Consider the following 27,374-nt stretch of genomic DNA (forward strand, 5'->3'; position numbering starts at 1 on the left):
TGGAAACCTAATGGAAACACCTTAAGTTAACTTTCCACATGATTGTGAGTTCTTAAAAACTGATTTCATGCCTCTGTTGAGCAAGACAAAAAAGTTCTTTTCTCAAGCATACAATGCTTTGACATTTCCAATAGTAAACATTTAAATTTTACACCAAAATACTGTGTGCAAACCTAATGCAAACACCTTAAATCAACTTTCCACATGATTCTGAGTTGTTTAAAACTGGTTTCATCCCTGTGCTGAGCAAGACAAAAAAGTTATTTTCTCAGGGCATACAATGCTTTGTCATTACCAATAGTATACATTTCAATTTTACATCAAACTACTGTGTGGAAACCTAATGGAAACACCTTAAGTTAACTTTCCACATGATTCTGAGTTCTTAAAAACTGATTTAATGCCTCTGTTGAGAAAGACAAAAAAGTTGATTTCTCAGGGCATACAGCGCTTTGACATTACCAAGAGTATACATTTCAATTTTACACCAAACTACTGTGTGCAAACCTAATGCAAACACCTTAAATCAACTTCCCACATGATTCTGAGTTGTTTAACACCTGTTTCATTCTTCTGTTGAGCAAGACAAAAAAGTTGTTTTCTCAGGGCATACAATGCTTTGTCATTACCAATAGTATACATTTCAATTTTACACCAAACTACAGGGTGCAAACCTAATGTTAACAGTTTAAGTTAACTTTCCACATGATTATGAGATGTTTAAAACTGGTTTCATGCTTCTGCAGAGCAAGACAAAAAATTTGTTTTCTCAGGGCATACAACGCTTTGACATTACCAATAGTATACATTTCAATTTTACACCAAACTACTGGGTGCAAACCTAATGTTAACAGTTTAAGTTAACTTTCCACATGATTCTGAGTTGTTTAAAACTGCTTTCATGCCTGTGCTGAGCAAGACAAAAAAGTTATTTTCTCAGGGCATGCAATGCTTTGACATTACCAAGAGTATATATTTCAATTTTACACCAAACTACTGTGTGCAAACCTAATGCAAACACCTTAAATCAACTTCTCACATGATTACGAGTTGTTTAAAACCTGTTTCATGCTTCTGTTGAGCAAGACAACAAAGTTGTTTTCTCAGGGCATAAAATGCTTTGACATTACCAATAGTATACATTTCAATTTTACACCAAACTACTGTGTGTAAACCTAGTGGAAACACGTTAAGTTAACTTTCCACATGATTCTGAGTTCTTAAAAACTGATTTCATGCCTCTGTTGAGCAAGACAAAAAAGTTGTTTTCTCAGGACATGCATGCTTTGTCATTACCAATAGTATACATTTCAATTTTACACCAAACTACTGTGTGCAAACCTAATGTTAACAGTTTAAGTTAACTTTCCACATGATTCTGAGTTGTTTAAAACTGGTTTCAACCCTGTGCTGAGCAAGACAAAAAAGTTATTTTCTCAGGGCATGCAATGCTTTGACATTTCCGAGAGTATACATTTCAATTTTACACCAAACTACAGTGTGCAAACCTAATGCAAACACCTTAAGTCAACTTCCCACATGATTCTGAGTTGTTTAACACCTGTTTCATGCTTCTGTTGAGCAAGACAAAAAAGTTGTTTTCTCAGGGCATACAATGCTTTGTCATTACCAATAGTATACATTTCAATTTTACACCAAACTACTGTGTGCAAACCTAATGTTAACAGTTTAAGTTAACTTTCCACATGATTATGAGATGTTCAAAACTGGTTTCATGCTTCTGCAGAGCAAGACAAAAAAGTTGTTTTCTCAGGGCATACAACGCTTTGACATTACCAATAGTATACATTTCAATTTTACACCAAACTACTGGGTGCAAACCTAATGTTAACAGTTTAAGTTAACTTTCCACATGATTCTGAGTTGTTTAAAACTGCTTTCATTCCTGTGCTGAGCAAGACAAAAAAGTTATTTTCTCAGGGCACGCAATGCTTTGACATTACCAAGAGTATACATCTCAATTTTACACCAAACTACTGTGTGCAAACCTAATTCAAACACCTTAAATCAACTTCTCACATGATTCTGAGTTGTTTAAAACCAGTTTCATGTCTCTGTTGAGCAAGACAAAAAAGTTGTTTTCTCAGGGCATACAATGCCTTGACATTACCAACAGTATACATTTCAATTTTACACCAAACTACTGTGTGGAAACCTAATGGAAACACCTTAAGTTAACTTTCCACATGATTCTGAGTTCTTAAAAACTGATTTCATGCCTCTGTTGAGCAAGACAAAAAAGTTGTTTTCTCAGGACATGCATGATTTGACATTACCAATAGTATAGACTTCAATTTTACACCAAACTACTGTGTGCAAACCTAATGTTAACGGTTTAAGTTAACTTTCCACATGATTCTGAGTTGTTTAAAACTGGTTTCATGCCTGTGCTGAGCAAGACAAAAAAGTTATTTTCTCAGGGCATTGAATGCTTTGATATGTCCAAGAGTATACATTTCAATTTTACACCAAACTACTGTGTGCAAACCTAATGTTAACGGTTTAAGTTAACTTTCCACATGATTCTGAGTTGTTTAAAACTGGTTTCATGCCTGTGCTGAGCAAGACAAAAAAGTTATTTTCTCAGGGCATTGAATGCTTTGATATGTCCAAGAGTATACATTTCAATTTTACACCAAACTACTGTGTGCAAACCTAATGCAAACACCTTAAATCAACTTCCCACATGATTCTGAGTTGTTTAACCCTGTTTCATGCTTCTGTTGAGCAAGACAAAAAAGTTGTTTTCTCAGGGCATACAATGCTTTGTCATTACCAATAGCATACATTTCAATTTTACACCAAACTACAGGGTGCAAACCTAATGTTAACAGTTTAAGTTAACTTTCCACATGATTATGAGATGTTTAAAACTGGTTTCATGCTTCTGCAGAGCAAGACAAAAAAGTTGTTTTCTCAGGGCATACAACGCTTTGACATTACCAATACTATACATTTCAATTTTACACCAAACTACTGTGTGGAAACCTAATGGAAACACCTTAAATCAACTTTCCACATGATTCTGAGTTGTTTAAAACTGCTTTCATGCCTCTGCTGAGCAAGACAAAAAAGTTATTTTCTCAGGGCACACAATGCTTTGACATTACCAAGAGTATACATCTCAATTTTACACCAAACTACTGTGTGCAAACCTAATTCAAACACCTTAAATCAACTTCTCACATGATTCTGAGTTGTTTAAAACCTGTTTCATGCCTCTGTTGAGCAAGACAAAAAAGTTGTTTTCTCAGGGCATACAATGCCTTGACATTACCAATAGTATACATTTCAATTTTACACCAAACTACTGTGTGGAAACCTAATGAAACACCTTAAGTTAACTTTCCACATGATTCTGAGTTCTTAAAAACTGATTTCATGCCTCTGTTGAGCAAGACAAAAAAGTTGTTTTCTCAGGGCATACAATGCTTTGTCATTACCAATAGTATACATTTCAATTTTACACCAAAGTACAGGGTGCAAACCTAATGTTAACAGTTTACGTTAACTTTCCACATGATTATGAGATGTTTAAAACTGGTTTCATGCTTCTGCAGAGCAAGACAAAAAATTTGTTTTCTCAGGGCATGCAACGCTTTGACATTACCAATAGTATACATTTCAATTTTACACCAAACTACTGGGTGCAAACCTAATGTTAACAGTTTAAGTTAACTTTCCACATGATTCTGAGTTGTTTAAAACTGCTTTCATGCCTGTGCTGAGCAAGACAAAAAAGTTATTTTCTCAGGGCATGCAATGCTTTGACATTACCAAGAGTATATATTTCAATTTTACACCAAACTACTGTGTGCAAACCTAATGCAAACACCTTAAATCAACTTCTCACATGATTACGAGTTGTTTAAAACCTGTTTCATGCTTCTGTTGAGCAAGACAACAAAGTTGTTTTCTCAGGGCATACAATGCTTTGACATTACCAATAGTATACATTTCAATTTTACACCAAACTACTGTGTGTAAACCTAATGGAAGCACCTTAAGTTAACTTTCCACATGATTCTGAGTTCTTAAAAACTGATTTCATGCCTCTGTTGAGCAAGACAAAAAAGTTGTTTTCTCAGGACATGCATGCTTTGTCATTACCAATAGTATACATTTCAATTTTACACCAAACTACTGTGTGCAAACCTAATGTTAACAGTTTAAGTTAACTTTCCACATGATTCTGAGTTGTTTAAAACTGGTTTCAACCCTGTGCTGAGCAAGACAAAAAAGTTATTTTCTCAGGGCATGCAATGCTTTGACATTTCCGAGAGTATACATTTCAATTTTACACCAAACTACTGTGTGCAAACCTAATGCAAACACCTTAAATCAAATTCCCACATGATTCTGAGTTGTTTAAAACCTGTTTCATGCTTCTGTTGAGCAAGACAAAAAAGTTGTTTTCTCAGGGCATACAATTCTTTGTCATTACCAATAGTATACATTCCAATTTTACACCAAACTACTGTGTGGAAACCTAATGTTAGCAGTTTAAGTTAACTTTCCACATGATTCTGAGTAGTTTAAAACTGGTTTCATGCCAGTGCTGAGCAAGAGAAAAAAGTTGTTTTCTCAGGGCATACAATGCTTTGTCATTACCAATAGTACACATTTCAATTTTACATCAAACTACTGTGTGGAAACCTAATGGAAACACCTTAAGTTAACTTTCCACATGATTCTGAGTTCTTAAAAACTGATTTCATGCCTCTGTTGAGCAAGACAAAAAAGTTCTTTTCTCAAGCATACAATGCTTTGACATTTCCAATAGTATACATTTAAATTTTAAACCAAACTATTGTGTGCAAACCTAATGCAAACACCTTAAATCAACTTTCCACATGATTCTGAGTTGTTTAAAACTGGTTTCATGCCTGTGCTGAGCAAGACAAAAAAGTTATTTTCTCAGGGCATACAATGCTTTGTCATTACCAATAGTATACATTCCAATTTTACATCAAACTACTGTGTGGAAACCTAATGGAAACACCTTAAGTTAACTTTCCACATGATTCTGAGTTCTTAAAAACTGATTTCATGCCTCTGTTGAGAAAGACAAAAAAGTTGTTTTCTCAGGACATGCATGCTTTGACATAACCAATAGTATACACTTCAATTTTACACCAAACTACTGTGTGCAAACCTAATGTTAACAGTTTAAGTTAACTTTCCACATGATTATGAGATGTTTAAAACCTGTTTCATGCTTCTGTTGAGCAAGACAAAATGTTGTTTTCTCAGGGCATACAATGCTTTGTCATTACCAATAGTATACATTTCAATTTTACATCAAACTACTGTGTGCAAACCTAATGTTAACAGTTTAAGTTAACTTTCCACATGATTCTGAGTTCTTAAAAACTGATTTCATGCCTCTGTTGAGCAAGACAAAAAAGTTGTTTTCTCAGGGCATGCATGCTTTGACATTACCAATAGTATACACTTCAATTTTACACCAAACTACTGTGTGCAAACCTAATGTTAACAGTTTAAGTTAACTTTCCACATGATTATGAGATGTTTAAAACTGATTTCATGCCTCTGTTGACCAAGACAAAAAAGTTGTTTTCTCAGGGCATACAACGCTTTGACATTACCAAGAGTATACATTTCAATTTTACACCAAACTACTGTTTGCAAACCTAATGTGAAGAGTTTAAGTTAACTTTCCACATGATTCTGAGTTGTTTAAAACTGGTTTCATGCCTGTGCTGAGAAAGACAAAAAAGTTGTTTTCTCAGGGCATACAATTCTTTGTCATTACCAATAGTATACATTCCAATTTTACACCAAACTACTGTGTGGAAACCTAATGGAAACACCTTAAGTTAACTTTCCACATGATTCTGAGTTCTTAAAAGCTGATTTCATGCCTCTGTTGAGCAAGACAAAAAAGTTGTTTTCCCAAGACATGCATGCTTTGACATTACCTATAGTATACACTTCAATTTTACACCAAACTACTGTGTGGAAACCTAATGGAAACACCTTAAGTTAACTTTCCACATGATTGTGAGTTCTTAAAAACTGATTTCATGCCTCTGTTGAGCAAGACAAAAAAGTTCTTTTCTCAAGCATACAATGCTTTGACATTTCCAATAGTAAACATTTAAATTTTACACCAAAATACTGTGTGCAAACCTAATGCAAACACCTTAAATCAACTTTCCACATGATTCTGAGTTGTTTAAAACTGGTTTCATCCCTGTGCTGAGCAAGACAAAAAAGTTATTTTCTCAGGGCATACAATGCTTTGTCATTACCAATAGTATACATTTCAATTTTACATCAAACTACTGTGTGGAAACCTAATGGAAACACCTTAAGTTAACTTTCCACATGATTCTGAGTTCTTAAAAACTGATTTAATGCCTCTGTTGAGCAAGACAAAAAAGTTGTTTTCTCAGGGCATACAGCGCTTTGACATTACCAAGAGTATACATTTCAATTTTACACCAAACTACTGTGTGCAAACCTAATGCAAACACCTTAAATCAACTTCCCACATGATTCTGAGTTGTTTAACACCTGTTTCATGCTTCTGTTGAGCAAGACAAAAAAGTTGTTTTCTCAGGGCATACAATGCTTTGTCATTACCAATAGTATACATTTCAATTTTACACCAAACTACAGGGTGCAAACCTAATGTTAACAGTTTAAGTTAACTTTCCACATGATTATGAGATGTTTAAAACTGGTTTCATGCTTCTGCAGAGCAAGACAAAAAATTTGTTTTCTCAGGGCATACAACGCTTTGACATTACCAATAGTATACATTTCAATTTTACACCAAACTACTGGGTGCAAACCTAATGTTAACAGTTTAAGTTAACTTTCCACATGATTCTGAGTTGTTTAAAACTGCTTTCATGCCTGTGCTGAGCAAGACAAAAAAGTTATTTTCTCAGGGCATGCAATGCTTTGACATTACCAAGAGTATATATTTCAATTTTACACCAAACTACTGTGTGCAAACCTAATGCAAACACCTTAAATCAACTTCTCACATGATTACGAGTTGTTTAAAACCTGTTTCATGCTTCTGTTGAGCAAGACAACAAAGTTGTTTTCTCAGGGCATAAAATGCTTTGACATTACCAATAGTATACATTTCAATTTTACACCAAACTACTGTGTGTAAACCTAATGGAAACACGTTAAGTTAACTTTCCACATGATTCTGAGTTCTTAAAAACTGATTTCATGCCTCTGTTGAGCAAGACAAAAAAGTTGTTTTCTCAGGACATGCATGCTTTGTCATTACCAATAGTATACATTTCAATTTTACACCAAACTACTGTGTGCAAACCTAATGTTAACGGTTTAAGTTAACTTTCCACATGATTCTGAGTTGTTTAAAACTGGTTTCATGCCTGTGCTGAGCAAGACAAAGAAGTTATTTTCTCAGGGCATTGAATGCTTTGATATGTCCAAGAGTATACATTTCAATTTTACACCAAACTACTGTGTGCAAACCTAATGTTAACGGTTTAAGTTAACTTTCCACATGATTCTGAGTTGTTTAAAACTGGTTTCATGCCTGTGCTGAGCAAGACAAAAAAGTTATTTTCTCAGGGCATTGAATGCTTTGATATGTCCAAGAGTATACATTTCAATTTTACACCAAACTACTGTGTGCAAACCTAATGCAAACACCTTAAATCAACTTCCCACATGATTCTGAGTTGTTTAACCCTGTTTCATGCTTCTGTTGAGCAAGACAAAAAAGTTGTTTTCTCAGGGCATACAATGCTTTGTCATTACCAATAGTATACATTTCAATTTTACACCAAACTACAGGGTGCAAACCTAATGTTAACAGTTTAAGTTAACTTTCCACATGATTATGAGATGTTTAAAACTGGTTTCATGCTTCTGCAGAGCAAGACAAAAAAGTTGTTTTCTCAGGGCATACAACGCTTTGACATTACCAATACTATACATTTCAATTTTACACCAAACTACTGTGTGGAAACCTAATGGAAACACCTTAAATCAACTTTCCACATGATTCTGAGTTGTTTAAAACTGCTTTCATGCCTCTGCTGAGCAAGACAAAAAAGTTATTTTCTCAGGGCACACAATGCTTTGACATTACCAAGAGTATACATCTCAATTTTACACCAAACTACTGTGTGCAAACCTAATTCAAACACCTTAAATCAACTTCTCACATGATTCTGAGTTGTTTAAAACCTGTTTCATGCCTCTGTTGAGCAAGACAAAAAAGTTGTTTTCTCAGGGCATACAATGCCTTGACATTACCAATAGTATACATTTCAATTTTACACCAAACTACTGTGTGGAAACCTAATGGAAACACCTTAAGTTAACTTTCCACATGATTCTGAGTAGTTTAAAACTGGTTTCATGCCAGTGCTGAGCAAGAGAAAAAAGTTGTTTTCTCAGGGCATACAATGCTTTGTCATTACCAATAGTACACATTTCAATTTTACATCAAACTACTGTGTGGAAACCTAATGGAAACACCTTAAGTTAACTTTCCACATGATTCTGAGTTCTTAAAAACTGATTTCATGCCTCTGTTGAGAAAGACAAAAAAGTTGTTTTCTCAGGACATGCATGCTTTGACATAACCAATAGTATACACTTCAATTTTACACCAAACTACTGTGTGCAAACCTAATGTTAACAGTTTAAGTTAACTTTCCACATGATTATGAGATGTTTAAAACCTGTTTCATGCTTCTGTTGAGCAAGACAAAATGTTGTTTTCTCAGGGCATACAATGCTTTGTCATTACCAATAGTATACATTTCAATTTTACATCAAACTACTGTGTGCAAACCTAATGTTAACAGTTTAAGTTAACTTTCCACATGATTCTGAGTTCTTAAAAACTGATTTCATGCCTCTGTTGAGCAAGACAAAAAAGTTGTTTTCTCAGGGCATGCATGCTTTGACATTACCAATAGTATACACTTCAATTTTACACCAAACTACTGTGTGCAAACCTAATGTTAACAGTTTAAGTTAACTTTCCACATGATTATGAGATGTTTAAAACTGATTTCATGCCTCTGTTGACCAAGACAAAAAAGTTGTTTTCTCAGGGCATACAACGCTTTGACATTACCAAGAGTATACATTTCAATTTTACACCAAACTACTGTTTGCAAACCTAATGTGAAGAGTTTAAGTTAACTTTCCACATGATTCTGAGTTGTTTAAAACTGGTTTCATGCCTGTGCTGAGAAAGACAAAAAAGTTGTTTTCTCAGGGCATACAATTCTTTGTCATTACCAATAGTATACATTCCAATTTTACACCAAACTACTGTGTGGAAACCTAATGGAAACACCTTAAGTTAACTTTCCACATGATTCTGAGTTCTTAAAAGCTGATTTCATGCCTCTGTTGAGCAAGACAAAAAAGTTGTTTTCCCAAGACATGCATGCTTTGACATTACCTATAGTATACACTTCAATTTTACACCAAACTACTGTGTGGAAACCTAATGGAAACACCTTAAGTTAACTTTCCACATGATTGTGAGTTCTTAAAAACTGATTTCATGCCTCTGTTGAGCAAGACAAAAAAGTTCTTTTCTCAAGCATACAATGCTTTGACATTTCCAATAGTAAACATTTAAATTTTACACCAAAATACTGTGTGCAAACCTAATGCAAACACCTTAAATCAACTTTCCACATGATTCTGAGTTGTTTAAAACTGGTTTCATCCCTGTGCTGAGCAAGACAAAAAAGTTATTTTCTCAGGGCATACAATGCTTTGTCATTACCAATAGTATACATTTCAATTTTACATCAAACTACTGTGTGGAAACCTAATGGAAACACCTTAAGTTAACTTTCCACATGATTCTGAGTTCTTAAAAACTGATTTAATGCCTCTGTTGAGCAAGACAAAAAAGTTGTTTTCTCAGGGCATACAGCGCTTTGACATTACCAAGAGTATACATTTCAATTTTACACCAAACTACTGTGTGCAAACCTAATGCAAACACCTTAAATCAACTTCCCACATGATTCTGAGTTGTTTAACACCTGTTTCATGCTTCTGTTGAGCAAGACAAAAAAGTTGTTTTCTCAGGGCATACAATGCTTTGTCATTACCAATAGTATACATTTCAATTTTACACCAAACTACAGGGTGCAAACCTAATGTTAACAGTTTAAGTTAACTTTCCACATGATTATGAGATGTTTAAAACTGGTTTCATGCTTCTGCAGAGCAAGACAAAAAATTTGTTTTCTCAGGGCATACAACGCTTTGACATTACCAATAGTATACATTTCAATTTTACACCAAACTACTGGGTGCAAACCTAATGTTAACAGTTTAAGTTAACTTTCCACATGATTCTGAGTTGTTTAAAACTGCTTTCATGCCTGTGCTGAGCAAGACAAAAAAGTTATTTTCTCAGGGCATGCAATGCTTTGACATTACCAAGAGTATATATTTCAATTTTACACCAAACTACTGTGTGCAAACCTAATGCAAACACCTTAAATCAACTTCTCACATGATTACGAGTTGTTTAAAACCTGTTTCATGCTTCTGTTGAGCAAGACAACAAAGTTGTTTTCTCAGGGCATAAAATGCTTTGACATTACCAATAGTATACATTTCAATTTTACACCAAACTACTGTGTGTAAACCTAATGGAAACACGTTAAGTTAACTTTCCACATGATTCTGAGTTCTTAAAAACTGATTTCATGCCTCTGTTGAGCAAGACAAAAAAGTTGTTTTCTCAGGACATGCATGCTTTGTCATTACCAATAGTATACATTTCAATTTTACACCAAACTACTGTGTGCAAACCTAATGTTAACGGTTTAAGTTAACTTTCCACATGATTCTGAGTTGTTTAAAACTGGTTTCATGCCTGTGCTGAGCAAGACAAAGAAGTTATTTTCTCAGGGCATTGAATGCTTTGATATGTCCAAGAGTATACATTTCAATTTTACACCAAACTACTGTGTGCAAACCTAATGTTAACGGTTTAAGTTAACTTTCCACATGATTCTGAGTTGTTTAAAACTGGTTTCATGCCTGTGCTGAGCAAGACAAAAAAGTTATTTTCTCAGGGCATTGAATGCTTTGATATGTCCAAGAGTATACATTTCAATTTTACACCAAACTACTGTGTGCAAACCTAATGCAAACACCTTAAATCAACTTCCCACATGATTCTGAGTTGTTTAACCCTGTTTCATGCCAGTGCTGAGCAAGAGAAAAAAGTTGTTTTCTCAGGGCATACAATGCTTTGTCATTACCAATAGTACACATTTCAATTTTACATCAAACTACTGTGTGGAAACCTAATGGAAACACCTTAAGTTAACTTTCCACATGATTCTGAGTTCTTAAAAACTGATTTCATGCCTCTGTTGAGCAAGACAAAAAAGTTCTTTTCTCAAGCATACAATGCTTTGACATTTCCAATAGTATACATTTAAATTTTAAACCAAACTATTGTGTGCAAACCTAATGCAAACACCTTAAATCAACTTTCCACATGATTCTGAGTTGTTTAAAACTGGTTTCATGCCTGTGCTGAGCAAGACAAAAAAGTTATTTTCTCAGGGCATACAATGCTTTGTCATTACCAATAGTATACATTCCAATTTTACATCAAACTACTGTGTGGAAACCTAATGGAAACACCTTAAGTTAACTTTCCACATGATTCTGAGTTCTTAAAAACTGATTTCATGCCTCTGTTGAGAAAGACAAAAAAGTTGTTTTCTCAGGACATGCATGCTTTGACATAACCAATAGTATACACTTCAATTTTACACCAAACTACTGTGTGCAAACCTAATGTTAACAGTTTAAGTTAACTTTCCACATGATTATGAGATGTTTAAAACCTGTTTCATGCTTCTGTTGAGCAAGACAAAATGTTGTTTTCTCAGGGCATACAATGCTTTGTCATTACCAATAGTATACATTTCAATTTTACATCAAACTACTGTGTGCAAACCTAATGTTAACAGTTTAAGTTAACTTTCCACATGATTCTGAGTTCTTAAAAACTGATTTCATGCCTCTGTTGAGCAAGACAAAAAAGTTGTTTTCTCAGGGCATGCATGCTTTGACATTACCAATAGTATACACTTCAATTTTACACCAAACTACTGTGTGCAAACCTAATGTTAACAGTTTAAGTTAACTTTCCACATGATTATGAGATGTTTAAAACTGATTTCATGCCTCTGTTGAGCAAGACAAAAAAGTTGTTTTCTCAGGGCATACAACGCTTTGACATTACCAAGAGTATACATTTCAATTTTACACCAAACTACTGTTTGCAAACCTAATGTGAAGAGTTTAAGTTAACTTTCCACATGATTCTGAGTTGTTTAAAACTGGTTTCATGCCTGTGCTGAGAAAGACAAAAAAGCTGTTTTCTCAGGGCATACAATTCTTTGTCATTACCAATAGTATACATTCCAATTTTACACCAAACTACTGTGTGGAAACCTAATGGAAACACCTTAAGTTAACTTTCCACATGATTCTGAGTTCTTAAAAGCTGATTTCATGCCTCTGTTGAGCAAGACAAAAAAGTTGTTTTCCCAAGACATGCATGCTTTGACATTACCTATAGTATACACTTCAATTTTACACCAAACTACTGTGTGGAAACCTAATGGAAACACCTTAAGTTAACTTTCCACATGATTGTGAGTTCTTAAAAACTGATTTCATGCCTCTGTTGAGCAAGACAAAAAAGTTCTTTTCTCAAGCATACAATGCTTTGACATTTCCAATAGTAAACATTTAAATTTTACACCAAAATACTGTGTGCAAACCTAATGCAAACACCTTAAATCAACTTTCCACATGATTCTGAGTTGTTTAAAACTGGTTTCATCCCTGTGCTGAGCAAGACAAAAAAGTTATTTTCTCAGGGCATACAATGCTTTGTCATTACCAATAGTATACATTTCAATTTTACATCAAACTACTGTGTGGAAACCTAATGGAAACACCTTAAGTTAACTTTCCACATGATTCTGAGTTCTTAAAAACTGATTTAATGCCTCTGTTGAGCAAGACAAAAAAGTTGTTTTCTCAGGGCATACAGCGCTTTGACATTACCAAGAGTATACATTTCAATTTTACACCAAACTACTGTGTGCAAACCTAATGCAAACACCTTAAATCAACTACCCACATGATTCTGAGTTGTTTAACACCTGTTTCATGCTTCTGTTGAGCAAGACAAAAAAGTTGTTTTCTCAGGGCATACAATGCTTTGTCATTACCAATAGTATACATTTCAATTTTACACCAAACTACAGGGTGCAAACCTAATGTTAACAGTTTAAGTTAACTTTCCACATGATTATGAGATGTTTAAAACTGGTTTCATGCTTCTGCAGAGCAAGACAAAAAATTTGTTTTCTCAGGGCATACAACGCTTTGACATTACCAATAGTATACATTTCAATTTTACACCAAACTACTGGGTGCAAACCTAATGTTAACAGTTTAAGTTAACTTTCCACATGATTCTGAGTTGTTTAAAACTGCTTTCATGCCTGTGCTGAGCAAGACAAAAAAGTTATTTTCTCAGGGCATGCAATGCTTTGACATTACCAAGAGTATATATTTCAATTTTACACCAAACTACTGTGTGCAAACCTAATGCAAACACCTTAAATCAACTTCTCACATGATTACGAGTTGTTTAAAACCTGTTTCATGCTTCTGTTGAGCAAGACAACAAAGTTGTTTTCTCAGGGCATAAAATGCTTTGACATTACCAATAGTATACATTTCAATTTTACACCAAACTACTGTGTGTAAACCTAATGGAAACACGTTAAGTTAACTTTCCACATGATTCTGAGTTCTTAAAAACTGATTTCATGCCTCTGTTGAGCAAGACAAAAAAGTTGTTTTCTCAGGACATGCATGCTTTGTCATTACCAATAGTATACATTTCAATTTTACACCAAACTACTGTGTGCAAACCTAATGTTAACAGTTTAAGTTAACTTTCCACATGATTCTGAGTTGTTTAAAACTGGTTTCAACCCTGTGCTGAGCAAGACAAAAAAGTTATTTTCTCAGGGCATGCAATGCTTTGACATTTCCGAGAGTATACATTTCAATTTTACACCAAACTACAGTGTGCAAACCTAATGCAAACACCTTAAGTCAACTTCCCACATGATTCTGAGTTGTTTAACACCTGTTTCATGCTTCTGTTGAGCAAGACAAAAAAGTTGTTTTCTCAGGGCATACAATGCTTTGTCATTACCAATAGTATACATTTCAATTTTACACCAAACTACTGTGTGCAAACCTAATGTTAACAGTTTAAGTTAACTTTCCACATGATTATGAGATGTTCAAAACTGGTTTCATGCTTCTGCAGAGCAAGACAAAAAAGTTGTTTTCTCAGGGCATACAACGCTTTGACATTACCAATAGTATACATTTCAATTTTACACCAAACTACTGGGTGCAAACCTAATGTTAACAGTTTAAGTTAACTTTCCACATGATTCTGAGTTGTTTAAAACTGCTTTCATGCCTGTGCTGAGCAAGACAAAAAAGTTATTTTCTCAGGGCACGCAATGCTTTGACATTACCAAGAGTATACATCTCAATTTTACACCAAACTACTGTGTGCAAACCTAATTCAAACACCTTAAATCAACTTCTCACATGATTCTGAGTTGTTTAAAACCAGTTTCATGTCTCTGTTGAGCAAGACAAAAAAGTTGTTTTCTCAGGGCATACAATGCCTTGACATTACCAACAGTATACATTTCAATTTTACACCAAACTACTGTGTGGAAACCTAATGGAAACACCTTAAGTTAACTTTCCACATGATTCTGAGTTCTTAAAAACTGATTTCATGCCTCTGTTGAGCAAGACAAAAAAGTTGTTTTCTCAGGACATGCATGATTTGACATTACCAATAGTATAGACTTCAATTTTACACCAAACTACTGTGTGCAAACCTAATGTTAACGGTTTAAGTTAACTTTCCACATGATTCTGAGTTGTTTAAAACTGGTTTCATGCCTGTGCTGAGCAAGACAAAAAAGTTATTTTCTCAGGGCATTGAATGCTTTGATATGTCCAAGAGTATACATTTCAATTTTACACCAAACTACTGTGTGCAAACCTAATGTTAACGGTTTAAGTTAACTTTCCACATGATTCTGAGTTGTTTAAAACTGGTTTCATGCCTGTGCTGAGCAAGACAAAAAAGTTATTTTCTCAGGGCATTGAATGCTTTGATATGTCCAAGAGTATACATTTCAATTTTACACCAAACTACTGTGTGCAAACCTAATGCAAACACCTTAAATCAACTTCCCACATGATTCTGAGTTGTTTAACCCTGTTTCATGCTTCTGTTGAGCAAGACAAAAAAGTTGTTTTCTCAGGGCATACAATGCTTTGTCATTACCAATAGTATACATTTCAATTTTACACCAAACTACAGGGTGCAAACCTAATGTTAACAGTTTAAGTTAACTTTCCACATGATTATGAGATGTTTAAAACTGGTTTCATGCTTCTGCAGAGCAAGACAAAAAAGTTGTTTTCTCAGGGCATACAACGCTTTGACATTACCAATACTATACATTTCAATTTTACACCAAACTACTGTGTGGAAACCGAATGGAAACACCTTAAATCAACTTTCCACATGATTCTGAGTTGTTTAAAACTGCTTTCATGCCTCTGCTGAGCAAGACAAAAAAGTTATTTTCTCAGGGCACACAATGCTTTGACATTACCAAGAGTATACATCTCAATTTTACACCAAACTACTGTGTGCAAACCTAATTCAAACACCTTAAATCAACTTCTCACATGATTCTGAGTTGTTTAAAACCTGTTTCATGCCTCTGTTGAGCAAGACAAAAAAGTTGTTTTCTCAGGGCATACAATGCCTTGACATTACCAATAGTATACATTTCAATTTTACACCAAACTACTGTGTGGAAACCTAATGGAAACACCTTAAGTTAACTTTCCACATGATTCTGAGTTCTTAAAAACTGATTTCATGCCTCTGTTGAGCAAGACAAAAAAGTTGTTTTCTCAGGGCATACAATGCTTTGTCATTACCAATAGTATACATTTCAATTTTACACCAAAGTACAGGGTGCAAACCTAATGTTAACAGTTTAAGTTAACTTTCCACATGATTATGAGATGTTTAAAACTGGTTTCTTGCTTCTGCAGAGCAAGACAAAAAATTTGTTTTCTCAGGGCATGCAACGCTTTGACATTACCAATAGTATACATTTCAATTTTACACCAAACTACTGGGTGCAAACCTAATGTTAACAGTTTAAGTTAACTTTCCACATGATTCTGAGTTGTTTAAAACTGCTTTCATGCCTGTGCTGAGCAAGACAAAAAAGTTATTTTCTCAGGGCATGCAATGCTTTGACATTACCAAGAGTATATATTTCAATTTTACACCAAACTACTGTGTGCAAACCTAATGCAAACACCTTAAATCAACTTCTCACATGATTACGAGTTGTTTAAAACCTGTTTCATGCTTCTGTTGAGCAAGACAACAAAGTTGTTTTCTCAGGGCATACAATGCTTTGACATTACCAATAGTATACATTTCAATTTTACACCAAACTACTGTGTGTAAACCTAATGGAAGCACCTTAAGTTAACTTTCCACATGATTCTGAGTTCTTAAAAACTGATTTCATGCCTCTGTTGAGCAAGACAAAAAAGTTGTTTTCTCAGGACATGCATGCTTTGTCATTACCAATAGTATACATTTCAATTTTACACCAAACTACTGTGTGCAAACCTAATGTTAACAGTTTAAGTTAACTTTCCACATGATTCTGAGTTGTTTAAAACTGGTTTCAACCCTGTGCTGAGCAAGACAAAAAAGTTATTTTCTCAGGGCATGCAATGCTTTGACATTTCCGAGAGTATACATTTCAATTTTACACCAAACTACTGTGAGCAAACCTAATGCAAACACCTTAAATCAAATTCCCACATGATTCTGAGTTGTTTAAAACCTGTTTCATGCTTCTGTTGAGCAAGACAAAAAAGTTGTTTTCTCAGGGCATACAATTCTTTGTCATTACCAATAGTATACATTCCAATTTTACACCAAACTACTGTGTGGAAACCTAATGTTAGCAGTTTAAGTTAACTTTCCACATGATTCTGAGTAGTTTAAAACTGGTTTCATGCCAGTGCTGAGCAAGAGAAAAAAGTTGTTTTCTCAGGGCATACAATGCTTTGTCATTACCAATAGTACACATTTCAATTTTACATCAAACTACTGTGTGGAAACCTAATGGAAACACCTTAAGTTAACTTTCCACATGATTCTGAGTTCTTAAAAACTGATTTCATGCCTCTGTTGAGCAAGACAAAAAAGTTCTTTTCTCAAGCATACAATGCTTTGACATTACCAATAGTATACATTTCAATTTTACATCAAACTACTGTGTGCAAACCTAATGTTAACAGTTTAAGTTAACTTTCCACATGATTCTGAGTTCTTAAAAACTGATTTCATGCCTCTGTTGAGCAAGACAAAAAAGTTGTTTTCTCAGGGCATGCATGCTTTGACATTACCAATAGTATACACTTCAATTTTACACCAAACTACTGTGTGCAAACCTAATGTTAACAGTTTAAGTTAACTTTCCACATGATTATGAGATGTTTAAAACTGATTTCATGCCTCTGTTGAGCAAGACAAAAAAGTTGTTTTCTCAGGGCATACAACGCTTTGACATTACCAAGAGTATACATTTCAATTTTACACCAAACTACTGTTTGCAAACCTAATGTGAAGAGTTTAAGTTAACTTTCCACATGATTCTGAGTTGTTTAAAACTGGTTTCATGCCTGCGCTGAGAAAGACAAAAAAGTTGTTTTCTCAGGGCATACAATTCTTTGTCATTACCAATAGTATACATTCCAATTTTACACCAAACTACTGTGTGGAAACCTAATGGAAACACCTTAAATTAACTTTCCACATGATTCTGAGTTCTTAAAAGCTGATTTCATGCCTCTGTTGAGCAAGACAAAAAAGTTGTTTTCCCAAGACATGCATGCTTTGACATTACCTATAGTATACACTTCAATTTTACACCAAACTACTGTGTGGAAACCTAATGGAAACACCTTAAGTTAACTTTCCACATGATTGTGAGTTCTTAAAAACTGATTTCATGCCTCTGTTGAGCAAGACAAAAAAGTTCTTTTCTCAAGCATACAATGCTTTGACATTTCCAATAGTAAACATTTAAATTTTACACCAAAATACTGTGTGCAAACCTAATGCAAACACCTTAAATCAACTTTCCACATGATTCTGAGTTGTTTAAAACTGGTTTCATCCCTGTGCTGAGCAAGACAAAAAAGTTATTTTCTCAGGGCATACAATGCTTTGTCATTACCAATAGTATACATTTCAATTTTACATCAAACTACTGTGTGGAAACCTAATGGAAACACCTTAAGTTAACTTTCCACATGATTCTGAGTTCTTAAAAACTGATTTAATGCCTCTGTTGAGCAAGACAAAAAAGTTGTTTTCTCAGGGCATACAGCGCTTTGACATTACCAAGAGTATACATTTCAATTTTACACCAAACTACTGTGCGCAAACCTAATGTTAACAGTTTAAGTTAACTTTCCACATGATTCTGAGTTGTTTAAAACTGGTTTCATGCCTGTGCTGAGCAAGACAAAAAAGTTGTTTTCTCAGGGCATACAATGCTTTGTCATTACCAATAGTATAGATTCCAATTTTACACCAAACTACTCTGTGGAAACCTAATGGAAACTCCTTAAGTTAACTTTCCACATGATTCTGAGTTCTTAAAAACTGATTTCATGCCTCTGTTGAGCAAGACAAAAAAGTTGTTTTCTCAGGACATGCATGCTTTGACATTACCAATAGTATACTCTTCAATTTTACACCAAACTACTGTGTGCAAACCTAATGTTAACAGTTTAAGTTAACTTTCCACATGATTATTAGATGTTTAAAACTGGTTTCATGCTTCTGCAGAGCAAGACAAAAAAGTTGTTTTCTCAGGGCACACAACGCTTTGACATTGCCAAGAGTATACATTTCAATTTTACACCAAACTACTGTGTGCAAACCGAATGCAAACACCTTAAATCAACTTCCCACATGATTCTGAGTTGTTTAAAACCTGTTTCATGCTTCTGTTGAGCAAGACAAAATGTTGTTTTCTCAGGGCATGCAATGCTTTGTCATTACCAATAGTATACATTTCAATTTCACACCAAACTACTGTGTGGAAACCTAATGGAAACACCTTAAGTTAACTTTCCACATGATTGTGAGTTCTTCAAAACTGATTTCATGCCTCTGTTGAGCAAGACAAAAAAGTTCTTTTCTCAAGCATACAATGCTTTGACATTTCCAATAGTATACATTTAAATTTTACACCAAAATACTGTGTGCAAACCTAATGCAAACACCTTAAATAAAACTTTCCACATGATTCTGAGTTGTTTAAAACTGGTTTCATGCGTGTGCTGAGGAAGACAAAAAAGTTGTTTTCTCAGGGCATACAATTCTTTGTCATTACCAATAGTATACATTCCAATTTTACACCAAACTACTGTGTGGAAACCTAATGGAAACACCTTAAGTTAACTTTCCACATGATTCTGAGTTCTTAAAAACTGATTTCATGCCTCTGTTGAGCAAGACAAAAAAGTTGTTTTCCCAGGACATGCATGCTTTGACATTACCTATAGTATACACTTCAATTTTACACCAAACTACTGTGTGCAAACCTAATGTTAACAGTTTAAGTTAACTTTCCACATGATTCTGAGTTGTTTAAAACTGGTTTCATGCCTGTGCTGAGCAAGAGAAAAAAGTTGTTTTCTCAGGGCATACAATGCTTTGTCATTACCAATAGTATACATTCCAATTTTACACCAAACTACTGTGTGGAAACCTAATGGAAACACCTTAAGTTAACTTTCCACATGATTCTGAGTTCTTAAAAACTGATTTCATGCCTCTGTTGAGCAAGATAAATAAGTTGTTTTCTCAGGACATGCATGCTTTGACATTACCAATAGTATACACTTCAATTTTACACCAAACTACTGTGTGCAAACCTAATGCAAACACCTTAAATCAACTCTCCACATGATTCTGAGTTGTTTAAAACTGGTTTCATGCCTGTGCTGAGCAAGACAAAAAAGTTATTTTCTCAGGGCATACAATGCTTTGTCATTACCAATAGTACACATTTCAATTTTACACCAAACTACTGTGTGCAAACCTAATGTTAACAGTTTAAGTTAACTTTCCACATGATTATGAGATGTTTAAAACTGATTTCATGCCTCTGTTGAGCAAGACAAAAAATTTGTTTTCTCAGGGCATACAGCGCTTTGACATTACCAAGAGTATAGATTTCAATTTTACACCAAACTACTGTGCGCAATACCTAATGTTAACAGTTTAAGTTAACTTTCCACATGATTCTGAGTTGTTTAAAACTGGTTTCATGGCTGTGCTGAGCAAGACAAAAAAGTTGTTTTCTCAGGGCATACAATGCTTTGTCATTACCAATAGTATACATTCCAATTTTACACCAAACAACTGTGTGGAAACCTAATGTTAACAGTTTAAGTTAACTTTCCACATGATTCTGAGTTCTTAAAAACTGATTTCATGCCTCTGTTGAGCAAGACAAAAAAGTTGTTTTCTCAGGACATGCATGCTTTGACATTACCAGTAGTATACACTTCAATTTTACACCAAACTACTGTGTGCAAACCTAATGTTAACAGTTTAAGTTAACTTTCCACATGATTATGAGATGTTTAAAACTGGTGTCATGCTTCTGCAGAGCAAGGCAAAAAAGTTGTTTACTCAGGGCATACAACGCTTTGACATTACCAAGAGTATACATTTCAATTTTACACCAAACTACTGTGTGCAAACCTAATGTTAACAATTTAAGTTAACTTTCCACATGATTCTGAGTTGTTTAAAACTGGTTTCATGCCTCTGCTGAGCAAGACAAAAAAGTTATTTCTCAGGGCATTTTATGCTATGACATTTCCAATAGTATACATTTAAATTTTACACCAAACTACTGTGTTTTAACCTAATGCAAACACCTTAAATCTACTTCCCAAATCATTCTGAGTTGTTTAAAACCTGTTTCATGCTTCTGTTGAGCAAGACAAAAAAGTTGTTTTCTCAGGGCAAGCAATGCTTTGACATTACCAATAGTATACATTTCAAATTTACACCAAACTACTGTGTGGAAACCTAATGGAAACACCTTAAGTTAACTTTCCACATGATTCTGAGTTCTTAAAAACTGATTTCATGCCTCTCTTGAGCAAGACAAAAAAGTTGTTTTCTCAGGACATGCATGCTTTGACATTACCAATAGTATAGACTTCAATTTTACACCAAACTACTGTGTGCAAACCTAATGCTAACAGTTTAAGTTAACTTTCCACATGATTCTGAGTTGTTTAAAACTGGTTTCATGCCTGTGCTGAGCAAGACAAAAAAGTTATTTTCTCAGGGCATTGAATGCTTTGACATTTCCAAGAGTATACATTTCAATTTTACACCAAACTACTGTGTGCAAACCTAATGCAAACACCTTAAATCAACTTCCCACATGATTCTGAGTTGTTTAACACCTGTTTCATGCTTCTGTTGAGCAAGACAAAAAAGTTGTTTTCTCAGGGCATACAATGCTTTGTCATTACCAATAGTATACATTTCAATTTTACACCAAACTACAGGGTGCAAACCTAATGTTAACAGTTTAAGTTAACTTTCCACATGATTATGAGATGTTTAAAACTGGTTTCATGCTTCTGCAGAGCAAGACAAAAAAGTTGTTTTCTCAGGGCATACAACGCTTTGACATTACCAATACTATACATTTCAATTTTACACCAAACTACTGTGTGGAAACCTAATGGAAACACCTTAAATCAACTTTCCACATGATTCTGAGTAGTTTAAAACTGCTTTCATGCCTCTGCTGAGCAAGACAAAAAAGTTATTTTCTCAGGGCACGCAATGATTTGACATTACCAAGAGTATACATCTCAATTTTACACCAAACTACTGTGTGCAAACCTAATTCAAACACCTTAAATCAACTTCTCACATGATTCTGAGTTGTTTAAAACCTGTTTCATGCCTCTGTTGAGCAAGACAAAAAAGTTGTTTTCTCAGGGCATACAATGCCTTGACATTACCAATAGTATACATTTCAATTTTACACCAAACTACTGTGTGGAAACCTAATGGAAACACCTTAAGTTAACTTTCCACATGATTCTGAGCTCTTAAAAACTGATTTCATGCCTCTGTTGAGCAAGACAAAAAAGTTGTTTTCTCAGGGCATACAACGCTTTGACATTACCAAGAGTATACATTTCAATTTTACACCAAACTACTGTTTGCAAACCTAATGTTAAGAGTTTAAGTTAACTTTCCACATGATTCTGAGTTGTTTAAAACTGGTTTCATGCCTGTGCTGAGAAAGACAAAAAAGTTGTTTTCTCAGGGCATACAATTCTTTGTCATTACCAATAGTATACATTCCAATTTTACACCAAACTACTGTGTGGAAACCTAATGGAAACACCTTAAGTTAACTTTCCACATGATTCTGAGTTCTTTAAAGCTGATTTCATGCCTCTGTTGAGCAAGACAAAAAAGTTGTTTTCCCAAGACATGCATGCTTTGACATTACCTATAGTATACACTTCAATTTTACACCAAACTACTGTGTGGAAAGCTAATGGAAACACCTTAAATTAACTTTCCACATGATTGTGAGTTCTTAAAAACTGATTTCATGCCTCTGTTGAGCAAGACAAAAAAGTTCTTTTCTCTTAGCATACAATGCTTTGACATTTCCAATAGTAAACATTTAAATTTTACACCAAAATACTGTGTGCAAACCTAATGCAAACACCTTAAATCAACTTTCCACATGATTCTGAGTTGTTTAAAACTGGTTTCATCCCTGTGCTGAGCAAGACAAAAAAGTTATTTTCTCAGGGCATACAATGCTTTGTCATTACCAATAGTATACATTTCAATTTTACATCAAACTACTGTGTGGAAACCTAATGGAAACACCTTAAGTTAACTTTCCACATGATTCTGAGTTCTTAAAAACTGATTTAATGCCTCTGTTGAGCAAGACAAAAAAGTTGTTTTCTCAGGACATGCATGCTTTGACATTACCAAGAGTATACATTTCAATTTTACACCAAACTACTGTGCGCAAACCTAATGTTAACAGTTTAAGTTAACTTTCCACATGATTATTAGATGTTTAAAACTGGTTTCATGCTTCTGCAGAGCAAGACAAAAAAGTTGTTTTCTCAGGGCACACAACGCTTTGACATTGCCAAGAGTATACATTTCAATTTTACACCAAACTACTGTGTGCAAACCGAATGCAAACACCTTAAATCAACTTCCCACATGATTCTGAGTTGTTTAAAACCTGTTTCATGCTTCTGTTGAGCAAGACAAAATGTTGTTTTCTCAGGGCATACAATGCTTTGTCATTACCAATAGTATACATTTCAATTTCACACCAAACTACTGTGTGGAAACCTAATGGAAACAACTTAAGTTAACTTTCCACATGATTGTGAGTTCTTCAAAACTGATTTCATGCCTCTGTTGAGCAAGACAAAAAAGTTCTTTTCTCAAGCATACAATGCTTTGACATTTCCAATAGTATACATTTAAATTTTACACCAAAATACTGTGTGCAAACCTAATGCAAACACCTTAAATAAAACTTTCCACATGATTCTGAGTTGTTTAAAACTGGTTTCATGCCTGTGCTGAGCAAGACAAAAAAGTTATTTTCTCAGGGCATACAATGCTTTGTCATTACCAATAGTATACATTTCAATTTTACATCAAACTACTGTGTGGAAACCTAATGGAAACACCTTAAGTTAACTTTCCACATGATTCTGAGTTCTTAAAAACTGATTTCATGCCTCTGTTGAGCAAGACAAAAAAGTTGCTTTCTCAGGACATGCATGCTTTGACATTACCAATAGTATACACTTCAATTTTACACCAAACTGCTGTGTGCAAACCTAATGTTAACAGTTTAAGTTAACTTTCCACATGATTATGAGATGTTTAAAACTGATTTCATGCCTCTGTTGAGCAAGACAAAAAAGTTGTTTTCTCAGGGCATACAACGCTTTGACATTACCAAGAGTATACATTTCAATTTTACACCAAACTACTGTGGGCAAACCTAATATTAAGAGTTTAAGTTAAGTTTCCACATAATTCTGAGTTGTTTAAAACTGGTTTCATGCGTGTGCTGAGCAAGACAAAAAAGTTGTTTTCTCAGGACATACAATTCTTTGTCATTACCAATAGTATACATTCCAATTTTACACCAAACTACTGTGTGGAAACCTAATGCAAACACCTTAAGTTAACTTTCCACATGATTCTGAGTTCTTAAAAACTGATTTCATGCCTCTGTTGAGCAAGACAAAAAAGTTGTTTTCCCAGGACATGCATGCTTTGACATTACCTATAGTATACACTTCAATTTTACACCAAACTACTGTGTGGAAACCTAATGTTAACAGTTTAAGTTAACTTTCCACATGATTCTGAGTTGTTTAAAACTGGTTTCATGCCTGTGCTGAGCAAGAGAAAAAAGTTGTTTTCTCAGGGCATACAATGCTTTGTCATTACCAATAGTATACATTCCAATTTTACACCAAACTACTGTGTGGAAACCTAATGGAAACACCTTAAGTTAACTTTCCACATGATTCTGAGTTCTTAAAAACTGATTTCATGTCTCTGTTGAGCAAGATAAATAAGTTGTTTTCTCAGGACATGCATGCTTTGACATTACCAATAGTATACACTTCAATTTTACACCAAACTACTGTGTGCAAACCTAATGCAAACACCTTAAATCAACTCTCCACATGATTCTGAGTTGTTTAAAACTGGTTTCATGCCTGTGCTGAGCAAGACAAAAAAGTTATTTTCTCAGGGCATACAATGCTTTGTCATTACCAATAGTACACATTTCAATTTTACACCAAACTACTGTGTGCAAACCTAATGTTAACAGTTTAAGTTAACTTTCCACATGATTATGAGATGTTTAAAACTGATTTCATGCCTCTGTTGAGCAAGACAAAAAATTTGTTTTCTCAGGGCATACAGCGCTTTGACATTACCAAGAGTATACATTTCAATTTCACACCAAACTACTGTGCGCAAACCTAATGTTAACAGTTTAAGTTAACTTTCCACATGATTCTGAGTTGTTTAAAACTGGTTTCATGGCTGTGCTGAGCAAGACAAAAAAGTTGTTTTCTCAGGGCATACAATGCTTTGTCATTACCAATAGTATACATTCCAATTTTACACCAAACTACTGTGTGGAAACCTAATGGAAACACCTTAAGTTAAGTTTCTTCATGATTCTGTGTTCTTAAAAACTGATTTCATGCCTCTGTCGAGCAAGACAAAAAAGTTGTTTTCTCAGGACATGCATGCTTTGACATTACCAAGAGTATACATTTCAATTTTACACCAAACTACTGTGTGCAAACCTAATGCAAACACCTTAAATCAACTTCCCACATGATTCTGAGTTGTTTAAAACCTGTTTCATGCTTCTGTTGAGCAAGACAAAATGTTGTTTTCTCAGGGCATACAATGCTTTGTCATTACCAATAGTATACATTTCAATTTTACATCAAACTACTGTGTGGAAACCTAATGGAAACACCTTAAGTTAACTTTCCACATGATTCTGAGTTCTTAAAAACTGATTTCATGCCTCTGTTGAGCAAAACAAAAAAGTTGTTTTCTCAGGACATGCATGTTTTGACATTACCAATAGTATACACTTCAATTTTACACCAAACTACTGTGTGTAAACCTAATGTTAACAGTTTAAGTTAACTTTCCACATGATTCTGAGTTGTTTAAAACTGGTTTCATGCCTGTGCTGAGCAAGAGAAAAAAGTTGTTTTCTCAGGGCATACAATGCTTTGTCATTACCAATAGTATACATTCCAATTTTACACCAAACTACTGTGTGGAAACCTAATGGAAACACCTTAAGTTAACTTTCCACATGATTCTGAGTTGTTTAAAACTGGTTTCATGCCTGTGCTGAGCAAGACAAAAAAGTTGTTTTCTCAGGGCATACAATGCTTTGTCATTACCAATAGTATACATTCCAATTTTACACCAAACTACTGTGTGGAAACCTAATGGAAACACCTTAAGTTAACTTTCCACATGATTCTGAGTTCTTAAAAACTGATTTCATGCCTCTGTTGAGGAAGACAAAAAATTTGTTTTCTCAGGGCATACAGCTCTTTGGCATTACCAAGAGTATACATTTCAATTTTACACCAAACTACTGTGCGCAAAACTAATGTTAACAGTTTAAGTTAACTTTCAACATGATTCTGAGTTGTTTAAAACTGGTTTCATGCCTGTGCTGAGCAAGACAAAAAAGTTGTTTTCTCAGGGCATACAATGCTTTGTCATTACCAATAGTATACATTCCAATTTTACACCAAACTACTGTGTGGAAACCTAATGGAAACACCTTAAGTTAACTTTCCACATGATTCTGAGTTCCTAAAAACTGATTTCATGCCTCTGTTGAGCAAGACAAAAAAGTTGTTTTCTCAGGGCATGCATGCTTTGACATTACCAATAGCATACACTTCAATTTTACACCAAACTACTGTGTGCAAACCTAATGTTAACAGTTTAAGTTAACTTTCCACATGATTATTAGATGTTTAAAACTGGTTTCATGCTTCTGCAGAGCAAGACAAAAAAGTTGTTTTCTCAGGGCACACAACGCTTTGACATTGCCAAGAGTATACATTTCAATTTTACACCAAACTACTGTGTGCAAACCGAATGCAAACACCTTAAATCAACTTCCCACATGATTCTGAGTTGTTTAAAACCTGTTTCATGCTTCTGTTGAGCAAGACAAAATGTTGTTTTCTCAGGGCATACAATGCTTTGTCATTACCAATAGTATACATTTCAATTTCACACCAAACTACTGTGTGGAAACCTAATGGAAACACCTTAAGTTAACTTTCCACATGATTGTGAGTTCTTCAAAACTGATTTCATGCCTCTGTTGAGCAAGACAAAAAAGTTCTTTTCTCAAGCATACAATGCTTTGACATTTCCAATAGTATACATTTAAATTTTACACCAAAATACTGTGTGCAAACCTAATGCAAACACCTTAAATAAAACTTTCCAC

This window comes from Mobula birostris, chromosome 9 (genome assembly GCF_030028105.1).
Source record: "Mobula birostris isolate sMobBir1 chromosome 9, sMobBir1.hap1, whole genome shotgun sequence".
Taxonomy (NCBI): domain Eukaryota; kingdom Metazoa; phylum Chordata; class Chondrichthyes; order Myliobatiformes; family Myliobatidae; genus Mobula; species Mobula birostris.